The sequence below is a fragment of the Podarcis gaigeae genome, assembly GCF_964106915.1.
Source record: "Podarcis gaigeae genome assembly, chromosome: 7".
Classification (NCBI taxonomy): domain Eukaryota; kingdom Metazoa; phylum Chordata; class Lepidosauria; order Squamata; family Lacertidae; genus Podarcis; species Podarcis gaigeae.
Window position 1 is genome coordinate 16,428,428 of NC_139683.1, and position 22,680 is coordinate 16,451,107.

The following is a 22,680-nucleotide window of genomic DNA, read 5'->3' on the forward strand; positions in this document are numbered from 1 at the left end:
AATAATAATAATAATTAATAATAATTTATTTATACACCACCCATCTGGCTGGGTTTCCCCAGCCACTCTGGGTGGCTTCCAACACAATATTAAAATACAGTAATGCATCAAAATTTAAAAAGCTTCCCTAAACAGGGCTGCCTTCAGATGTCTTCTAAAAGTCTGGTAGTTGTTTTTCTCTTTGACATCTGGTGGGAAGGCATTGCCACTACCGAGAAGGCCCTCTGCCTGGTTCCCTGTAACTTGGCTTCTCGCAGTGAGGGAACCGCCAGAAGGCCCTCGGCGCTGGACCTCAGTGTCCGGGCAGAAAGATGGGGGTGGAGACGCTCCTTCAGATATACTTACAACAAAGCTATGGGACATGTACTCAAGCTGCATCTAGAGAGTTTGTAGACTAGAGCCATAGAATCACAGAACTGTAGAGTTGGAAGGGACCCCACAGGTCATCTAGTCCAACTCTCTGCAATGCAAGAAACCTGCTGTCCCTGCAAGGGCTCAGACCACCAGCCAGGCACAGATGGTGCACTGGTGCACAGGCCAGAAGATACCTTAGTGCACACTTTGGAGTGTGAGTCATGCCCGTGAAGGGCTAACAACTGATTTGCAAGGCCTGACTCTGACAATCAGCTGCAGCCTCTCCAGCTTTGCAACTCAGACAAGCATTTCTGCTCTCATAAGGGAGTGGATTTTCCAAAGACGTGATAATTGTGGTAATTGACTTTCTGCCATTTGGTGGGAGGTGCTGTGGGCATTCTGGAAAGGTGTAAATACAAATTGCCTTGGCCTTTCTTTAAACAAAGTTTTACTGCCATTTAATTTTTTTTTACTGCCGTTTCCATGAACCTGACCTGGCTCCAGGCTTGTAAGGTTCAGTTGCCAGATTCCTGACAAGTTCAATCAATTCAGGAAACTGCTCAGTAGTGCCTAAAGTAGTATTAGCCTTGTCATTTTAGTTTCCTGGCCATTAGATCATCTTTGTTATAGCTGCACTATATTAAACTCAACGGCTCATGCAGTTAAGGTTATAAGAAGATGCCAAATACTGTGTCAGACTAATGATCCTTTTAGCCTGGACTCCGAATAATGTTTAATGGCTATCAATTAAGGGGATGACCTTTTGTCTAGTCTTTGGATTACCTAATAGCTGGAAATGTTTCCTCAATGCCCATTAATGGCTAGGAGACCTCTCTTTTTTATTATTAAAAAAGGGCTTTTTATGGCTGGTGGCTACTAGCTATGACACATCATGGCTGTCTGGCTGGGGAAACATTCAGACATTTCAAATGCAGCCAGTAAAGGAGATGGAAGAATGAGATTTTGTAGTAAGCTAGAGGGAGAAGGACTCTGAGGATATCATTTTTCATTGGGGTGGAGGTTATGTTGCTGTAAAGAGAGGCATTGTCTGTCATAGTACTTTTTCAGGAAAACAAATTGCTTGCATCTGCTCCAACCTAGATGCCATAGCTGTAACTGAATCCATTCTGGTGGTCAGAAGGGCTCTGTCTAGTCAGACTTTTGTGGATGTTGTTTAGTTTCTGCAACCTGAGGATATGGACAGGGTTCTTAGAAAGGAGAACCCTATTTTAGAATAGAGCATTCAAAATGGAAAGCAGATAAAAAAAATGCAGTTGAGCTTCCCTTGTAAAGCACCGTAAATTAGCAGCGAAGCAAAATACCGTGAATCTCTCATCACATCCAAAAAATGCAGTAAAAACTCCACACAGCTGAAATATCACTAGCAGGTTTACAAAATCATTGAATCAGAAGCTGTACCTCAATGTCTCGCAAAAAAAGAACCAACCTTCGCATTTTCCCATGTAATCAATTTAGCCTCAGCCATCTTCCACCAGGACAAGGGTGGCGCTCTGGGTTAAACCACAAAGCCTAGGGCTTGCCGATCAGAAGGTCGGCGGTTCAAATCCCCGCGATGAGGAGAGCTCCCGTTGCTTGGTCCCTGCTCCTGCCAACCTAGCAGTTCGAAAGCACACTAGTGCAAGTAGATAAATAGGTACCGCTCTGGCAAGAAGGTAAACGGCATTTCCGTGTGCTGTTCTGGTTCTCCAGAAGCGGCTTAGTCATGCTGGCCACATGACCCGGAAGCTGTACACCGACTCCCTCGGCCAATAAAGCGAGATGAGCGCCACAACCCGAGAGTTGTCTGCGACTGGACCTAATGGTGAGGGGTCCCTTTACCTTTATCTTCCACCAACCAGAGCAGTAACACAGTTAATCCCTAGACAACTTTTTCTCATGAAGCAAATGTGCCATCTGCAAAGGATCCATAATAGCATAGCACATAATTTACAACCAGCTCATCCATCTAAGGCAGGGGTAGGAAATCTCAGCCCAGGGTGCAAACACAGCCCCCCAGCCTTCTCTCTTTGCCCCCCAGGAATCATAGAATCATAGAGTTGGAAGGGACCCTGGGGTTCATCTAGTCCATCGCCCTGCAATGCAGGAATCTCAGTTGAGCATCCATGACAGATGACCATCCAACCTCTACTTAAAAACCTGCAAGGAAGGAGAGTCCACCACCTTCTGAGGGAGTACGTCCCACTATTGGAACAGCTCTTACCATCAGAAAGCTCTTTCTGGTGTTTAGTCGGAATCTCATTTCTTGTAACTCGAAGCCCTTGGCTTGCTCCGTCTTCCATGCGACAGCCCTTGAGATATTTCAAGGTTGCTTGACCACATCTCCTCCCACCCTCTTCTTGAGTGCTGTGTGCTTGAACTGTGATCATGCCTTTGGCTTCCCTGGGTGAAGAAATGTGTGTTGTAGGGATGTGGAAACCTCTGGTGTTTTCACAACTGGAATGTGACCTACTTACTGTGCACGGGTAGAAGGCACTTCCATTGCTCAGCCTATTTTTGCACTGGGCTATGCCATGGCCCCTTGAAAGCTGGCCATGTGGGAATGTGGCCTCCAGTCTGGAATGGGTTTCACCATTCCTGATCTAAAGAAATCCAGCACCATACCGATAGCAGCAGTACCGCTCCTTCCCTGTCCCAATGAGACTGCAGTGAGAGACCCACTACTGAAGAAACCATCACTTAATCATTCTAAAACAACTATTAAGTATCAGTCTCACATTTTGGGGGGTTGGGGGGGGAGGCTCTTGAAAAGCCATGGGTCTGCCTAGGGAGTCTGAACGGCAGGGGCTCATACAGACCTGTTGCACTTGATAAGAAAAAGATACACACATCTGCTTTTCAGAACCTGTTTCTCTCCATTTTAAACCTTTGAAAATGCTGGTTGGAATTATTACAATGTAACTCTGAACTGTGCACCAATCGTTAAATATGATAGGCAAGTAGTTAAATACATCCGTTCACGGTTTTTCAAAATTCTGATCAGATTATTCCTAATTGGGGAGCTGATTTATTTCAGGCACGGTGACACTAGGAAGGGACAAAACACCATTGGTAGCCATGGTGCCCAAAGTAACATTATGTATACAGTGGTACTTCGGGTTACATATGCTTCTGGTTACATACGCTTCAGGTTACAGACTCCGCTAACCCAGAAATAGTACCCCGGGTTAAGAATTTTGCTTCAGGATGACAACAGAAATCATACAGCAGCAGCAGGAGGCCCCATTAGCTAAAATGGTGCTTCAGGTTAAGAACAGTTTCAGGTTAAGTACTGAGCTCCAGAATGAATTAACCCAAGGTACCACTGTATTCTGCTTTGTTGCCATTTTAGGATTTGCAGTGTGTGTTATTAGAACGATTAAGTACCCATCAAAAGCAGAAGTGGGTCCCATGTTGCAGGTTGGGTGTTTGAGGTGGGTCTCAGGTCTGGACCAGTTGACTTGCTATCTGGACCTGCTATCTAAACCAACCATATGCATTTCATGTTTTTCATATTGTGGTTTTATGTTGTGAACCACCCTAAGATCTATGGGTATAGGGCGGTATACAAATAAAATAAAATAAAATTCCACCTACTCTCTAAAGTTAAGAAATGTCTTCCTAAACACACACACACACACACACACACACACACACACACCACCTGTACTCAAGAGGCTAGGACAGGGTTCAGGGATGTAATCTTTTCAGCATCAAACTCCTGGTCCTAATGCTTTGTTCTTAGTGGGTCTTCTGCTTCTCTTGCTATTTCTTTCCTAGCATGGAAGATCCTGTTCAAAATTGCATGGCTGTTCAGTTGAATGACTAGGTACAATAGCTGGAAAAGTCAAGTTGCACCTGACCAAAGTTATATTCACTTCTAGCCTTCAGGAGGACGGAGGTTGCAGTTTCTGAAGAAGCCAAGTGTTGGCAAGGGTCTATTTGAAAAAGAAGCAGACCAGAACTAAATTATCGCAGTCCTCTTATATATTGTCTTCTTTCCCCGGTAGTTGCTTTCTGAAGCCTCTGCTTCCACTTTTCAAGGTTTGTTAGCACTTGAGAGTTCAGTAAGAGATCACGGAACAGGAGGCAGGAAGTTCACGGTCACCTCCTAGCAGAGATTGCGAAGATGGGAGAGCCAAGAAGACATGGCAAACCTGTGGTCCTCTAGAAGTTGGGATCCAACTCTCATCAGCCCTATTGGCACCGCTGGTGGAAATTGACAACATCTGGAGGGCCACAGGTTCCCCATCTCCAGTGAGTCCATACAGATGTGGAATGACTGACAGGGTGACCTTTGTGTTCTTTCTGGATACCAATCCTATAAAGAGCACTTAACAGTTCAATCCAAAGGATGTCTGCTCACAATTAAGCTCTGTTTTGTCCCATGGGGCTTAGTTCTAAATGTGCGTGCAGTTGCAGGCTAAGAAATATTATACGAACTTCTGGATCTACGCAAGGGTTGTGTATTTGGCTACTGGAGTTGGCATCATAATGGAATCTCATTATGAGCTTCGGCGGCAGCAGAAATTGCTGCAACTGAATGCTGTGGCCCCAGAGGATAGGCAACATTTCATAACATCTGGGCTGTCAGATTGCCAGTAATCCCTATGGGAGTTGTCTCATATGTGTGGCCAGCCCAGAGAGTGTGGATGTGAGTGCAAGCGGGGTTGGACTGTCAAGAATACGGATGTGGAGAGCACCTCAGGTGAAGAGGAGAAGCTAAGTGCTGGATGTGGGACGTGACAGCGAGAAGTGAACATAGTGTGGGTAAGGGTAAATCTTCGAGGTTTTGGGAAAGACCAGAGGAACAAAGTTTTGGAAAAGGAGTGTGTCAAAATAAATGCCGCTTTGTTCCATACATTTAATGCGCTGCTGCTTCGAGACCGACCAATTTATACTCCCCATCACTGCTTCCCCAGGGATTGGTCTTCAGTGGATATAGCTGTAAAATCTTAGGAGAATAGCTGTTCAAGGAGCCTTCAGGTAACCCGAGAGAAGCAGAAGGGCACTGGGAAGACTTTCAGAACCGCAAACATTTAAATCTAGCAAAATCCTCTATGCCTCATTTGTTTGCAGCTCTGAGGCATCCATTGGGTTTCAGTTTATTTATTTATTTTGCAAAAAAGAGAGAGAGAGAGCGTGAAGTCTTTTCAAAGAATAGGCACCGTGGGAGCATTTTGCCTTCTGTTGAATCTTCTTAAGTAGGAAGCCACCAGAGCAAGCACAGAAGGCTAGAGGAGGAGGAGACTCCCAGCTAACTGTCCCCTGGCAAACATGAGTTTGGATAATGGCGCTGTATGACCTTGGTCATGCCACCAAATCGCTTTGAGCTTCCTCATTGCCTGCCTCCACAGAATCCAGTGTGGGTTGTTGTTTTTTTTATTGCCCATCCATTTGACTTTGAAGGTACCACAAGACTCAGTTTGCTTTGTTAAAGACCAGCAGATTCATTACAGCATAAACGTTTCTGGAGTAGAGCTCGCTCACGTCTGAGGAAATAGGCCCTAGAATCACAGGAAGCTGCGTTTATACCAAGTCAGACCACTGGTTCATCTAGATAAGTATTTGTCCGCACTGAACGAAAGAGTCACTCCAAGGTTTCTCTCCTGGGATTGAACCTGAGACCGTCTGCATTCAGAACAGATGCTGTGGCCCTTTGCTAAACCACAGAGGCTTACTCCATGGTACATGTTTGCCCCTTGTTTGTGTCGGGATCTGCGTTCGGCTGAGCTGATAAAGCTCATCTTCCTCCGGTCGAGTCCTTCGGAATCGCCCCTGACGTGATTGACGACCTAAGCCTTTGATGAGGCCTCAGGCACTTCCCATTCAGCAGAGAATCCAAAACAGCACGCGGAAGTGATGAGATTTATGGCTACATCGCTATGCTTTATTTCTTACTACGCAGACAGCAAAGAAAAATACATCCTCTCTCTGTGAGAGCAGAGAGCAACTGAGACAAAGGAAGAGGAAACCAGTAACGTCACATCCGTCTCCCATCTCCCATGAGACTTCCAACAGCCTGGAAGGTCTCTGGAATGTAAACAGAGTCTTGTGACTCTAAGCAGCTGGACAGTGGCAAACAGAAACTAACAGTTTGTGGCTCTGCTGTAACAGATTTAACGTGGCTAACCTTCTTGGCTTTACTAAAGCAAAATAATTTAGAGGTTTTTTCAGCTTCAGAGTGAATTTGAGTTTGCCATGTGCTTCAAAAGGAGGAAGCTCCACTGCCCAGTTGTAAAGCGTCTGGCTGGGATATATCAGTCATTGACATTACAAAACTTCAGGCAATGAAACTGGGCAAGCTGTCGGCCTGAAAGTAACTAAAGTTGACAGTTTTTGTGTTAGTGTCAAAGCTGTTCCATAGGCAGCCGTCAAGCCAGAGCTAAGCAGCCAAAAAGACCCTGTAAATGTTATTGACAAAGCAAAAGTCCTAACCTGAACAGTAGGCTTTTCTAATGCTTCCTGTTGAGGAGAGCCAATGGCCAGCCTGGCTGGGTGGAGGCAATCCCTTTACTGCAGGGGTAGCGAATGTGGAGGACTCCACAGGCTGTGGACCACAACCCCCATCTTCCCTCACCATTGGCCATGTTGACTGGTGGTGATGGGAGTTGGAATCCAACGACATCCAGAAGGCACAATCTTGGCTCCTTCTCCTTTGCGATCAAAGGAGATGCTTCATCTTGTAGCGTTGTTGGCTGAAGATGTGCATAAGCCATTGATTTCTGAAAGTGTACGCAGCAGTTCCTTGAAGTTAGATCAATCACTGGTCTATCTTCAGAAGTCGGCAGCTCCCTAAAATTAGACGTGGATGTCTTCCTATGCCTATTAGTCCATTGACATGTTGGAGGGAATTAAAGATAACTAATTGACAGAATGTAGACCTGCATCCTACTATATTGCTGTTAGCATTTCCTTTCCTGCCATGCCTTCTGTTGAGTGTCTAGACCAGAGTTGTTCATTCATACAAGGCTTTTTGTAGATGCCAGTTTGTTTTAAGAGTTGTTTTTCTCGCTGCTCAAGGTCACCAACAGCTTTGGCATAGCATTAGTAGAATGAAAGAGACGTGGGGCATATCTTGCATGACACAGACTTCTGAACCTTTATCTTTCAAGTTCCCAAAGTCCTTTTAATAGTAGATCTTGCTTATTTTAATGAGCCTCATTATACCTCATTTGTTCAGCTCTCTTGTGTGCTGCCATATGGCTCCGGTGGCTACCTAGTGAAAATGTATTTATTATCTCATAAAACATATATATAGAGATGTCAGATGCATGTAATTAAAGGAATTGTCTTTTGAGATATATATATTTTATCAATTAACCACCTGGAGCTTCCTAGCCAAATCTTAATCAGCTAGCTGACGGAGGACATCTTGAAACCATGTCTGGAAAGAGGCAAGCAAAGATCTATATATACATGCATGCATAAGCCTCCTTCAGGCATTCACGAAAGTGTGATAATTGTAAGACGTAAGAATGGGGGGGGGGGACAGGATTCTATTCAGTTCACATTTAGAAGGAAATTTCCTAATTCTCATTTCCTGACGCACAGCTGTTGTTAGAAATTTTCACTTTTCCAAATTTTGCAGTGTAGTTCTACACAAATTCATATACTAGAGGACAGTACACATTAGAATGCACATGTTAGTGAAAAAAAGGATAAAAAAGTAGCTCGGTTGTTAGAGCACGAGACTCAATCTCAGGGTTGTGGGTTCAAGTCCAATGGTGGGCAAAAAGATTTCTGTATTCTTATATCTGTGTTCCTCACTTGTATTCCACCCCCACCCCCTTTTTAATGGTAAAATTTGGACCCTGCTTTGCTTGGCATATCTCCCAGTTCTAGTAAGAGCAGATCACTCAGGCAGATCACCCTGCCCCCAACATATGAAACATTTGCTAGAAATAGATGGCATATTTTCATTTCTAGAGAAAGAGGTGCAGAGACTCAGACCATATAGGCCAGAGAGACTCCTTAATGCATTGAGCATATGAAGCATGGGCAGAGCATGTTGTGCTTGCTCACTGGAGAGGGACACGCATATTATATATCTGCTAAGGCACATTTTGACTTCATTCCAACTACCTGGTAGAAGCAATTGTTGGCTACCAAGCCTGGCCATGATTTTTTTGACTCCTGGGAAGTACCTCTCCTTCCTAGAAGTCCATTGTGTGCTGGCAAATGATGTCCGCATGCTCTAAGTACAGATCCCCCCACGCTTTCCACCTGCTTCTTGAATGGAATGGCATAGTTCCTTAACCAGGATAGCTTAACACATCAGAAAGGAACTAGTGAAAACTTGAGTTCACCTTGACACACTGAATATTGTGAGATACACCGAAACAACATAATCCTCACAAAGTGATTTTTATGACATCAGTTTCCTGTGTGGATTATGGTGTTTGAACACTCCTGGTGTGATGAGAGATGTTAGGGGAACATGTCAAGGTGGACTCGTTTTCCAGTCATTCGCTCCAATTTCCTACCATGCTGAACATTTCAATTGGTCCTCGGAGACAATTGGAATGTAAATTCAAGAGCTTATAGCTTTCTGGCTGAAAATGGGTGTATGTTTTTGTCGGCAAAGCCTGTGGTTTTTTTTTAGCAAAAGTAACTTGAGTTTCCTCAGCTACCCATACACTTTGCTCATATGATGCCAGTCTATAATGCACAGACTCCTTTGCTATGTGCAGGTCTCTTGCTTCAATAGTATCTGTGCAAGCAACATAACACTTGAGGGTCCTTAAGGGACGTGGGTGGCGCTGTGGGTTAAACCACAGAGCCTAGGACTTGCAGATCAGAAGGTCGGCAGTTCGAATCCCCATGACAGGCTGAGCTCCCGTTGCTCGGTCCCTGCTCCTGCCAACCTAGCAGTTTGAAAGCACGCCAAAGTGCAAGTAGATAAATAGGTACCGCTCTGGCGGGAAGGTAAACGGCGTTTCCGTGCGCTGCTCTGGTTCGCCAGAAACAGCTTAGTCATGCTGGCCACATGACCTGGAAGCTATATGCCGGCTCCCTCGGCCAATAAAGTGAGATGAGCACCACAACCCCAGAGTCGGTCACAACTGGACCTAATAGTCAGGGGTCCATTTACCTTTACCTTTAACAGATCAACATTCAGTGGTAAAGGGCATTATTTTCTTTTAAAAAGGATCTGTACCAGAGGCCTTGGAGACCCACTGACCATTAGAGTTACAGGTGTTAGGCAAGATGGACCATTTGTCTAACTCTCTGTATAAACCAGTTCTTTATTTCCAAGTACAGTATGCTGTGATCTCAAGGAGACAGCAGGCTCACTCATAACTGAGCTATGGATGTTGTGGAGAGTTTTCTACAGAGTGGTGTCTCTCACCACTTAAGGAATTCTGTCTAGAGAAGAAATGCTGCAAAGGATTCTGGGACATGTTCTACCACATGCCTTGTTAATTTTAGGTTTGTCTGGTCTCACCACTGCCCCATTTGAGGTGAGAGTTGTGCCATAGGACATACCCAACACATTCTTGTGTCTGCATGTTGTGGGGAAAGTCGAGTCATGAATGGATAAGCTGTCCTTCGGTGAAACTCATTCGCCACTCCTGATTTTCTGACTTGGGGACTTTGATAACTTTCAAGGGGTTTCTCTGGAACACAGTTTGAACATCACAGCTGTTGAATATAAGCTGTCATTATGGGATATTAGTTTTTGTTATAGAGCAGGGGAAGCCAACATGGTGTCCTCCAGATGTTGATGGACTACAACTCCCATCATCCCAGACCACTGGCCATGCTAGCTGGAATTGAAAGGAGTTGTGCTCCAATAACAAATGGAGGTCACCACAATGTCTGCCCCTATTACAGATTGTGTAATCCCATTTAAGAACATGTGAGACTGTTTTCTGGAGCTGGCTTCTATTGTGAAATAGTTGTGTGTATTTTCTGCAGGTGGTATGGTAGGAAGAACTTTGTCTTCATTGCTAGCACAGATCGAACCCTCTGGAGAGGTCTTGTATTAATTTGTGTCTTGTATTAGAGGACTGGGAAGTTGCTTTCCTTTCCCTCACCTGGCAGCTAACACCAAAAGAATTATGTTTGCACAGTCGAAAGTCTGTTCTGGGGATGGTGACACGAGAGGACACAGAAAGTCACAGCTCGAGCCCTTGTTTGTCTCTCAGCAAATTATGTAGCCATCACATGCATCTCCAGATTTACTATCTCTGAATCTAATTTAGGGTTCGGGTCTCGGGCTTAAATAACTGGCTGGATAACTTGCATAACTCTCTGCATAACTTGCAGAAATAGTTACAGCTTTTGTGTGAGCATTCTTTATGATGGGTTATTTCAGCTACAAACAATGGGCGTTCCCAAACCCAGTGAGATTCTTGCGCTCTGCTTTTGCAGTGCCATGTCATGGAGGATAGAAGGTAACATCTCCAGCTTCTAGGGTCAGACACATGAGTGAAGGTCAACAGAAAATTGCCAGGCAGAGAATTGAGGCCAAGGTAGATTACCAGAAGGCATCTTAGACAGGTGAAGGTGGGTGTGGAGAAGCGTTGCCCAGGAAATCGAGAGAGTGTGGCTGGCATGAGTGGTCGGCATTGCCGGGCACCTGCTGTGGTTCATGTCTTAGTAGGGGAGTTGCAGCTGTCTACCAGAGCCCCCTGGCCTGTTGGTACTCTTCTTGCCATTGGCTGCCTGCTGTCTCTCTCTCTCTGGCGAAATAGGAGAGGGCAAGTGGATAGCAGGAACCAGAAGAAGGAGCAACAACTGCTGCTGCTGCCTCCTTACTCACTTGTGCCTCAAGGCAGCAGTAGGGACTGAGCCCAGAGGGAGCGTGTTGGTGCCAGATAGAAGGCAGAGGGACCCACAGAGGATATCTCGGTCCAGTATATCTGAAGGATCATCTCCACCCCCATCGTTCTGCCCGGACACTGAGGTCCAGCGCCGAGGGCCTTCTGGCGGTTCCCTCACTACGAGAAGCCAAGTTACAGGGAACCAGGCAGAGGGCTTTCTCGGTAGTGGCACCCACCCTATGGAACGCCCTCCCATCAGATGTCAAAGAGAAAAACAACTACCAGACGACATCTGAAGGCAGCCCTGTTTAAGGAAGCTTTTAATTTTTGATACATTACTGTGTTTTAATATTGTGTTGGAAACCGCCCAGAGTGTCTGGGGAAAACCAGCCAGATGGGTAGGGTATAAATAATAAGTTGTTGTTGTTGTTGTTGTTGTGATGGGTAGGGTATAAATAAGTTGTTGTTGTTGTTGTTGTTGTTGTTATCATCATCATCATCATCATCATTTTGACACAGGGCCCCTCAAAGACTGGTGCCAGCATGGCAAAAGTCTTCTGCAGGGACAGAAATGGTTGCATGACTATACAGGGGACAGAAATAAGGGTGTATGTACTGTAGGCGAAGCTGCTACTCCATGGCAGAGACAAAAAGTCAGCTCACTGGAAGGATTTTTGTAGGGGACAGGAACACCAGAAACTAACCACGTTGGAACTGGATAGAGCAAGGAAGAGTCCCTCACAAGCAGCTTGTGATAAAAAATCATTTATTGCTTTTCCAGTCAGCAGTCATGGCAACTAGAGCAATGCTCTGGTCCAACTCCCAGAAGGCCTGCAGTTTGAGTCCACCTCTGACTGATGACCTTTGCAGGTTATAGAATAGCAGACACTGCTCCTCTGTAGAGGAGAAGCACCAGCCACTTAACAAATGCCCTGTTCTTGCATCCCACCCCCTAAGCAGTCCATGCATATAGCATGAACAAAGAAGAATGAAACAACCTGCTTGGCTATTCTTGCTTGGCATAGAAGGGAGTTTTAGCCATGGCTGACAATTTCAGATGCGATTTTCCCTTGGGAGTTAATCTCCTATTTAGGCCGGTTCTTATAACCAAATAGGAGGCTCTGGCAACGGCCCTCCAGAATTTCAGACCAGGAGCTGCACATCTGCCGAAAGCGGGTTGAGCAGTAAATGTGATGTGTATATGGTGAACTTTGCGTGTATTCACACAACCTACATGTTCCAACACCACGGTTTGGTCATGTGAATTGGCAATAAGACACCAACGTGGTTCAGAAGGTTCAGAATTGATAGGATCTGGATTGGAAGCAAGCACTAAATAATTGTTCCTGTTACTCCCAAGTCTAGACTAATTCTCTACCTGGCAGCAACTGAAGCCAAGACTCTTCTGACTGACGTGCAGTGCATGTTGCAAAAATAGTGATTGAATTCTCTCTGAAGAATCTCAGCCTATGCTTAACTACTCAGACAATCAGTTTGTAGAGAAAGTTGGGATGCCGGAAAAATGCTCCAGAAACGCCTTTTCTAGGCTTTCTATTACTCTTCTGAGACATTCATATGTTCGTGTTAAGTATCCCTTTTTATTACTGTTTTTCCATGACTCAGGGCTAATGAATACAGAAATTCATTCCTGCTTAGTGAAACTGTCCCACTCAGTGAAACTGAGGACCTAATGGTTTCCAAAATCCATTCATGTACCTGTTTTTCAGGCATGTGACAGCTGACTTAACCAGGGGAGAATGGTTAAAAATAGTAGTCTCAGCCACAGGTGTTGTTTTTCTTAGCACTTCAACTCCGTGTTGCCTTATGGAAGATTTGCTCATATTGGCTCAAGCCAACACTGACTTTGTCCTGTACAACTTCCATTAATTCAATCTATTCTTTGACCCGTGTCTCAACCTTTATTTTGGTGCCGTTTTATATTTCTCATTCCATACCTCTGTGGACCAGATCTAGGACCCCAAACAGACACACAGTTCACATTGTTGGCAGATAATGCTCCACCAATGTGCATGGGCATATTTCTCTGCCGCTGCTAATGGTGGCTTTTGACTTGAGGCCTGAGGGCTGGGTTCATGTTCTGAACCAGACACTGGTCCCTGCCAGAAACCCTAGACTACCTTCTGCAGTGCTGTTTCTGATTACCTTAAAAGCAATCGACACAAAAGTAAACAGGACCTTTCGTCAAGAACTACGTGATAGAAGAACAACAACTCTGGGACTGCTGCCAAAACTGATATCCTCTGTTTTGCAACTCTCCCCATGCATCCAGACCATCAACATGTATATTTCTTCACTTCTGAACCCATGCCTACCATTAGGCAAAATGTGGTGAAACCATAGGCATATAAACCACTGTTCTCACAAGTCCCCTAACGAGCCTGCTTCCCTTAGGTACAGAGAAGAAGGTTGTCCCGTCATCAGTGATGAAATATTTTGTCTTCTGTGTGTTTTAAAGGAGGGTTGTAGATTTTTATCGATTCCCCCCCCCCCCCCGTTTTATCTTTTGTAAACCGTTTTGAGTTGTTATTTTTTACCGTCAATCAGTGTTTTGATGAAATAAATAAATAAATAAAATAGATGCCAGTCACGTGCTGTATATCAAAGTGGTAAGGGTCTCACCTTGACCTCAGGCTGCCCTTCCCCGCACCAAGTCAATGGCTGCCGGCAGACAGCAGCGATCGCCATTTGTTGACATCAGAGCATTTGGGAAGTTATGTATTATTTGGGGAGCGGAACTATTTCAGTGGCATCCCTGTGTTGGTCATGATGCGCTGCTCAACCTTAAAGTCTTCCATCTTAAATTCCTCCAAGGGCTGAACTTTTAAGTAACAGTGAGGAATATGAGGTCCTTCAGAGCCTGAAGATTGAACACCCTACATAGGCCTCAAACACATTTTCCTCCTCCTTCGGTGCTGTAGCTACAGTTTTAATGCGGTGTTTATCTGCCATTGTCAGTAATGCCCATGAAATGCATAAACCTGTCTGTGGGATCAAAGGAGCTATGCTGTGATTGAAGAAAGAGCATTCCACTACCTAAAGAGAACTGAACATACTAAAATACCGCTGTTGAATGCTTGCATTTGGTGCAGTTCAGTCAGCACAGGTTGTCTCCTGTATTTGATGCAGATGGAACACCTTTTTGTCCTCTTCCTTGACGCTGATCTCCAGGGTTTAGATTTCATGTTTGTTTCCGATACCCATCCTGCCTGTTACCTGTCCTTGGCGATACATCATTTGCATGGTGATGCAAAAGGAGTGGATTGTCAGTCTTCATAAAATGTCAAGGACCCAGTGTCAAGATAAAAAGGCAATATTCTTCTAAGTGGTTCAGGCAGACAATAAAGCCTTTTTGTCAAGTTAGAGATGGTAGCTTCTTCCGTCTCCGAGTGTGAAGTGGCTTTAACGTGGGAATATCTTGGTTCTGTAGTCTGCTATATGACCTGCTTTTCACAGAGGTGGCGAATCTGTGTTGGGGCTTTGCCACTTTGAGATGAAGGTGGAGGCTTCCGTTTCTGAATGCTACTCCTTGCAAAAATAAAAAGGGATGTCACTAGTAGCTTCTTTTGATGGTCAGGTAGCACTTCAAAGCCACAAGCCAGGAACAGGGTACCCCTCGACCCATACACTTTCTGAAGTACAATTCATCAGGTACCAGAGCAAGGTGGGATCTGAATCTAGTCAACACATCCCTCCAGCAGCGGCTACAATAGTATAGGTACAAGATTTCACATGTACAGGTACCTCGGGTTACATACGCTTCAGGTTACAGACTCTGCTAACCCAGAAATAGTACCTTGGGTTAAGAACTTGGCTTCAGGATGAGAACAGAAATCGTGCTCCGGCAGCAGCGGGAGGCCCCATTAGCTAAAGTGGGGCTTCAAGTTAAGAACAGTTTCAGGTTAAGACCAGACCTCCGGAACGAATTAAGTACTTAACCCGAGGTACCACTGTAGTGCATGGACGTGTGAACATATAAAACCCTTCTGATAGAGGGTTTTTACAGAAATAAGCTATATCATGGGTCAACATGTGGAATGTACACCAAGTTTGGGATTGTTATCTGTTTTTAAAGAAGGGCAATCTGACCTTTGTTATAAAGAACTAATTACTTTTCTTTTAGCAGCAACATGCCTACTAGTGAGTGGAACAGAACTAGAAAGGATTGGAACATCTGTGTATCTCTCGTTGTAAACAAACTGTAAGGTCTATTGCCGTATCAGAAAAATTAACAAAGAGATACGTGCATTAAATAATACAAGTGATGTAGATGATTTTGTTGAAGCATGGCATCCTTGTATAAAACACTTTACTGATGATCCTGAATATTGGCAGCTGCTGAAATCACAGATTGGACTTCGGCAAATTTCTCTAGATTGATGTGTCCTGTAGCAGGGAGGGGGCGAGCTGGGATTTTGTTTTTGCATCCCTTGCTCTCTCTCTTTTTGTAATTGTTATATATTGGAAGTCAATAAAACTATATTGAAAAGCAAGCAAGCAAACAAAAAATATCCCTCCCACAGCATTAGAGGCAGAGCGTTGCCATCATGGCTAGTAGCCACAGAAAGCCTCTTCCTATTCCTCTTATCCTCTTTTGAAGGCATCCAAATTGGTGACCATTAGTTGCACCTGTGGCAGCAAGCTTGCTTCAAAATTAGTGTGTCTACAATTGCAGCCCTAAGGAGAACAGCAGCCGCCATCTTCATAGCATTTCTCAGGATTGTATGCCCCTCTTTATAATTATTTTCTCTGACCACTCCGATGCTGAGGTTGTTGTGGGTTGGCATGCAATGAGGAAGAATAGCTGAAGGGCATATGATGCAATTTGCCTGCATGGGCCCATATGACAGAGTGGAGTGAATGCCTCTGATTTGTAGCATAAGGCTAATGGTGAGTTATTTGATTTATTGTTGTCTTTTGATGGCCGGGGAGCAGGGAGAGAGGTGTTTGTTGGTTTTCCTGGCTCAGGTCAGGTGCCAAAATAACTTGACTGGCCTTGACTGGCTACCGAGCAGATAGGCACTATATCACCAAAACAGCGGGTTGCAGAGACTGAACTTCATGTTGATAAACAGCAAGTGTGAAGCTGGAATAAAACACTCTCCTTTATTTGTGCTGTCAAATGCCTTGGTCTGAGGATTTTCTGCCACACTGTGTTGGTTGTGCCTCTTAAGCAACGAAGCATGCACACACGAATACCAAAAGAAAATGTACACACACACACACTCTTTTTATTGCAGTAAATTGCAATGTGTTTATAGTGGTACATGCTGTATACATGAATTATAGCACCCCAGCAGAATTTCTGAAAAATGAACATTCCTGGATACTGCCCTGAGTCTAACTTCTCCAACCTGATGCCCTCCAGGTTTTTTGGCCTACCGCTCTCATCATCCATGACCATTGGCCATGCTGGCTGCAGGTTATGGGAGCTGAAGCAATATCTAGGGGGGAACAGGTTGAGGAAGGCTGATCTAGCTCATTGTAAGGCAGGACCATGGGTCCAGTTAGTTTGTTTCAGATGTGTTTTTTCCTTTCTTGAAGAAAACAAATAATTTCAGTAACAGATGAACTTCTGGTCTTCTCCACGCTATGAATCCTACAGCCTATCTTGGTTTTCCTAGTCTGGTCTCCTTTGGACCACATATCCCAATGGGACAAGAGCACTGCAAGCTATGGGTTTTGCGTGGCTGTCTTCCCAGGACACTTTCCTAGCTGCGTGCCACAGCAGGAAAAGGACCATAGCTCATCTTTGCAGGCAAGAAGCTCCAGGTTCCAGGCATTTGCAGTTTGATGGGCAAATAGCAGGTTATGGAAGGTCCTCCTCTAGGGACCGTGGAAAGCAGCTGCCAGTCAAAAGTGCCTTGTACTATGCTAGATGGACCAATTCTCTAAGGTAGCTTCATATCTGGGCACCACAGTTCAAGAAGGACACTGACAAACTGGAACGTGTCCAAAGGAGGGCAACCAAAATGGTCAAAGGCCTGGAAACGATGCCTTATGAGGAATGGCTAAGGGAGCTGGGCATGTTTAGCCTGGAGAAGAGGAGGTTAAGGGGTGATATGATAGCCATGTTCAAATATATAAAAGGATGTCACATAGAGGAGGGAGAAAGGTTGTTTTCTGCTGCTCCAGAGAAGCGGACACGGAGCAATGGATCCAAACTACAAGAAAGAAGATTCCACCTAAACATTAGGAAGAACTTCCTGACAGTAAGAGCTGTTCGACAGTGGAATTTGCTGCCAAGGAGTGTGGTGGAGTCTCCTTCTTTGGAGGTCTTTAAGCAGAGGCTTGACAACCATATGTCAGGAGTGCTCTGATGGTGTTTCCTGCTTGGCAGGGGGTTGGACTCAATGGCCCTTGTGGTCTCTTCCAACTCTATGATTCTATGATATCTCAATATGAACATGGGAAGCTATATCCAAGCTCTTGGGCAAGCAGTGGCGTGACACCTCAGGATGCTTATTCACTTTGATCTGCTCTCTTTCTGTGGCCTCCTTTCAGAGTGTTCCCTCCAGTGCCATTCTACTAGGTTATTTGCATTGGGGTTGCAAAAAAAGGATAACCTTTTTATCCGATGGAGCGTCTCCACCTCCATTGTTCTGCCCGGACACTGAGGTCCAGTGCTGAGGGCCTTCTGGCGGTTCCCTCACTGCGAGAAGCCAAGTTACAGGGAACCAGGCAGAGGGCCTTCTCAGTAGTGGCGCCTGCCCTGTGGAACGCCCTCCCACCAGATGTCAAAGAGATAAATGACTACCAAACTTTTAGAAGACATCTAAAGGCAGCCCTGTTTAGGGATGCTTTTAATGTTTAATAGGTTATTGTATTTTAGTGTTTTGTCGGAAGCCGCCCAGAGTGGCTGGGGGGACCCAGCCAGATGGGTGGGGTATAAATAAATTGTTGTTGTTGTTGTTACCTTGCATTGCTTACATAAAAAAGCAAGGCAAGGCAATAAGGATTATTCTTTCAACATTTTTTAACAGGGTGAGGGGAAGAGAGAATGAAGATACTAGACCGAATTGGCAATGCCTTCACCACTCCATTAACAATTATCGTCCTGGCCGTATGGTATTTTGTTTGTTTTCTGATCCTAATTAATCATCTTATTTTTGAGTTAAAATAATTAAAGCTAAATCCTCTCTCTTCATTTTAATCCTTCCTGTGCTAAGCCGCGCACTGTTGCGCCATGCTGCCTCTCCTCTGGAAGTTGCTTGGAGCCATTTTCCTGCCTCGCAATCATGTTGTCTCTTGGAAAGTTATAAACTCTGAGAGATGAAAACACCTTCCTAAAAAAAAAAGAAGGAAGGAAGGCAGTGTTAATAAGCAGCTCCCTAATCACAGCGGATATATGTCTAGATCCGTGATCATAGGACACCAAATGTCGGTGTTCCTTGCCGAAGCAAGCACTGGAAGTTAAATGATTTAATTGGGTTTTACTTGCTTTGTTTTGTTTCAAACCTAAATGAATCATAAAGCTAAAAGGTATATTGTGCAAGCTTGAATAAAAGTCATTTGCCAAAAGTCTGTGCAGATTTCAAAGTAATTAAAACTCAGGGACTGCCTACTTGGCACTATCTTCTTAATTGATAATCAAAATGAGCAGATCAAATAAGTATGCTTTGAACACAGCTGATAATTGCCAGCAATTCCCTTTGAAATTTTTGGATCAGTTGGATTCCATCATTAAACTGGTTGTTTGCAAATTCGCTACTAGTTGATGCAAATCCACAAAGAAAACCCTTGCATAATACAACGATGACACTGGGTCTCATTAAATAACATAATAAGTTTTAGGATGAGATGAGGGGGAAATAAGTTGCTTAGAATTTCTGCTCCTTTTTTTTTTTTTTTTGCCAAATCAAGGCGAATGAGAGTGTGTAAAGGTAAAGAGCAAGACTCTGTTCATTGCACTGGACAATGCTGTGGTAGAAGTCAACCAAAGATTTAAAACCACTTTAAAAGTAATGGGTGTTGTCCATTGTCACCCAAGTTGCATGATGGGACTTTTCCTCTCTTCTCCTGCATCTCCTTGTTTCATCACAAATCAACTCCAAACCTCCAGAGTACATTTCGGGGTCAGAGAATGGATATCTGTTCCATTCCGCTGGCAAACACTAAACTATACCTTACAATGTGTTTCTGAAAGGTGGGGTGGTTTGCAGAACGAGATACATCAAAAACTTAATCGTAATACAGTGTAGTGTATGCATACTTTCATTTCTTTAAAACAGTTTTTTTTTAAAAAAAAAAAAAGACTATTCCTGTCCAGAAAGACAGGTGTAGTTATTCTAAACTCCAGAACTCCACGCTGTTTCTTTATTGGAATACATAGTTTACTGCCATTGGGACAACACACATTAATCAGCTACCGAATGGCACCTAAAACAGATATCTAGGGTGTTGAAGGGTTCTTTTCTGAATCTAATGCCTTACTAATGCCCAGTGTGTAAGGGACCTGGACTGCAGAGAAAACTTACTCATGTAAGAAGAGTTTCATCACTACCCCTCCTGCCCACTGGGGTATGAATGCTCTGTTCCATGTACATGCCAATAGCATCTCCACCTGGGCAGCTAATTATTGGTGTACTGATGCTACACATATATGGGATGGTACACATGGAACGTGATGGTGGCAGTGATAGCCACCAACTCAGATAGCTTTAAAAAAGCATTTGACGAATTCGATGTGGTCAAGGCTATCAGTGGCTACCAGTCACACTGGCCATATTCTACTTCTACTGTCAGAGGCATTATGCCTCTGAATACCAGTCTCTGGAACTGCTGGTGGGCTGCCAGGAGTCCAGGTTCCCTGCTTGATAACATAGTAAGCATAGGTAATTAAAAAGGAGGATTTATTGCAAAAACAAACAGATAGCTCCAGACGGCTCTAACAAAGCCTCCGCCATCATTACTCAAGATGACCCTTCTGAAGATTCCTTCCGGTGTTGACAGAAGATATTGAACTTATGACCCTTACTGGATCAGCTCCAACCTCTTCCTGTTCTGAGAGACTGTCTCTGAATTTGTTTGTGCCTGATTGTGCCTCCTGTGAGCTTTGGCTGTGTTCTAGCCTGCTCTCAGCTACTGCTTTATCAGCCTGCCCATCAAGGTCAGGAAGAGCCGAAGTCTTCAGCTGTCTGCTCTCCCCTGCCTGCCTAACATCTAAGCCTCTCTGTTCTTGGCTTCTTTCTGCAGTTGGCTGCAAACCTTCACTTGGAGCTGGCTCATTCCTGACATGGGCAGAGTGCTGTTGCGCTTATGTCTAGCATGCAGGCTTCCCTTAGGCATTTGATCACCCCAACAAGAACAGGTTATGAGACCAGATAGGCCAATGGCCAGATCCAGTAGACTTGTCTTACATTCTTAAGTGTTTGAATGTGACAGTGGTGCACTGAGCACTTATGCAGGTAAACACTTTCTCCACTGCTTGCATCCTGTATAAACCGAGCCTGAGATTTGGGGTGTTTGCTTTCTTCATTCCTTCCCCCCACCCCACCCCATGCAATACAAAGGATCGGCTTAAGTGCATGTGTCCTACTAAGCGGCGTATTCCCTCCAAGAAAATAATGCATGAACAGAGCCAGAATGTTCTTATTAATTGCTTTTGAATGCTGCAGTTGGTGTTTTGTGCTTCAGGTAGTGCTGGGATAATTGAAACAGCTGGGGGTGGGGGAGGAATCAAGTAGGATTCAAGGTGGTCTGCAAAGCTCTGGAGACAGATGTGCATATAAATGCACATTAAAAATAAACCCAAATAAATAAATACCGAGTTACTCGCTCTTATTTACTTCTTGCGATCCAGTGGGACAGAACTCATTCCCACAAGCTTAGATGCTTGCATTTTCTATTATTAAGACTTTTAAGGGGGGGGGGGGATCTGGCTGAAGCTTATGTGATGTTTCAAAGTAAAGAGATGAGTAGAATTTGCATAATAGAATCACAAAAATGGAAAGCATGGAACATTTGATATTTAAAATAGTCTCATCTAAAGCTTTTAGCACAGGTAGGAAAGGTTAATAAAAATCCATCCATACAGCATATAAATTATTCCAGACTTTAAAATGTAAAACAAAATTATGTCCAATCCATCTTCCTGCCTCCTCTTACAAACATATGTCTCCTTAACAAACCTTTCCTACTTAAACACCTACTTGAAAAATTAAAGTGACATGCATCACACTTCTGACTTGTGTGAGCTATAATCCAGTGTCCAGTCACTTAGCTCTAGGACTTGGCCCTAGCCCAGGGGTCGGCAAAGTTTTTGTGGCTTGGGCCGGTTCACGGTCCTGCAGACGCCGCGGTGGGCCAGTGTGTGTGTGCGCGCACATGCACACAAAAGCAAACACTATAAATGGCGCCCCTTCTGGTGCTGAGGAGGCGTGCGCAGCTTCCCATTGGCTGCAGGAGCTTCCTGCAACCAATAGGAAGCCGGCCAGCATCATAGAAGGCGGTCCCCGCTCTGCTCTGCGCCAGTTTAGCATGGCTCACAGGAGCCAACCGAGCGGGCGGTGGGGGTCCATGGGCCTTAGGTTGCCAACCCATGGCGTGAGGGCACAGTGGAAGGTGCCATTGAGGATTTGCACCTTGTCTTGCCCGTGACAGTGAGTAACCAAAGCCAACCCTTCCATACTTGGGAAGTGAACTCATGGGAGGGTCTGAGGGGTAGAAGACATGACTTGCAGCCACCATCACAGAAATGAAATGCTACAGAATGATGTTGGAGTACCTATGAGGAAACAGTTGAAGTGCTGTACTGAAATCAGGAGCCAAAGATCCGTTTAGTATTTTGAGATTATAACCATGCTGGTGAGGTTAAAAAGAATTATTAGGGCTAGGCAGATCTGCCAATTTTGGTTCTTTTAGTTTCTCATGTTCCTGATTCTGGAATTCAGACCCCCTACATTTGTTTGCAACAACAACAACAACAACAACAATAATAATAATAATAATAATAATAATAATAATAATAATAATAATAATAGAATCCCAACGAAAACTCATCAGCATTTTAGTACAAACTTATCCTAATAGACACATTTTTTGTATGCCATTTTGATTAATATACACAATTTTGCAAGCAGTTCCCCCTAATATCCCTTTTTGTATGTTATTGTTATGAATATATTCATCTGACTGCAGAAGTCCCTCTAATAAATGCATGTTGGGTTGTAGAACTGCTTTGCAAAATTCGAAGAAGTGCAGAAAGGAATGGAAACATGGGGGAAAACTGGTTGCTTTGTCAAACACAGGCAATGGTACCCACCAGTCCAAAACACTACATCTTCAGATTCTAGATTCACAGCTGAAAATTAGCCCTGGCAGCCACCCAGTTAAAAGCAATCAAAAATTGGCTTAACGTATATGTTTTTCGTCCATTCATCCATCAGCTGCATTTGCATCTGAGTAAAACTAAATGTTCTGAAGCAATGAGTGTTGTTTTCTTTGTTTTTAGATCTTGCATCCATGTGTTAACAACAGGCATCGACTTAGAAAAAGACATTCTCTTCTATCACAGGTATATTTTTAGTTAGTTAAACGTTTG

At 44.2% G+C, this 22,680-nt stretch overlaps 1 protein-coding gene across 5 annotated transcripts in view; it reads left to right on the plus strand.

Moving 5' to 3' along the window:
• The window catches only part of SAMD12 (sterile alpha motif domain containing 12), a 212,245-nt gene that overhangs the window by 144,385 nt on the left and 45,180 nt on the right, over positions 1 to 22,680 (plus strand). For 2 of the 5 annotated variants that reach the window (XR_014566801.1, XR_014566803.1), the window contains exon 5: positions 22,591 to 22,653. The exons of the other annotated variants lie outside the window; for them this stretch is intronic. The gene's annotated coding sequence lies outside the window, so the exon portion shown is untranslated. The remainder of the gene's footprint in view (positions 1 to 22,590; positions 22,654 to 22,680) is intronic. 5 annotated transcript variants of the gene reach the window in all.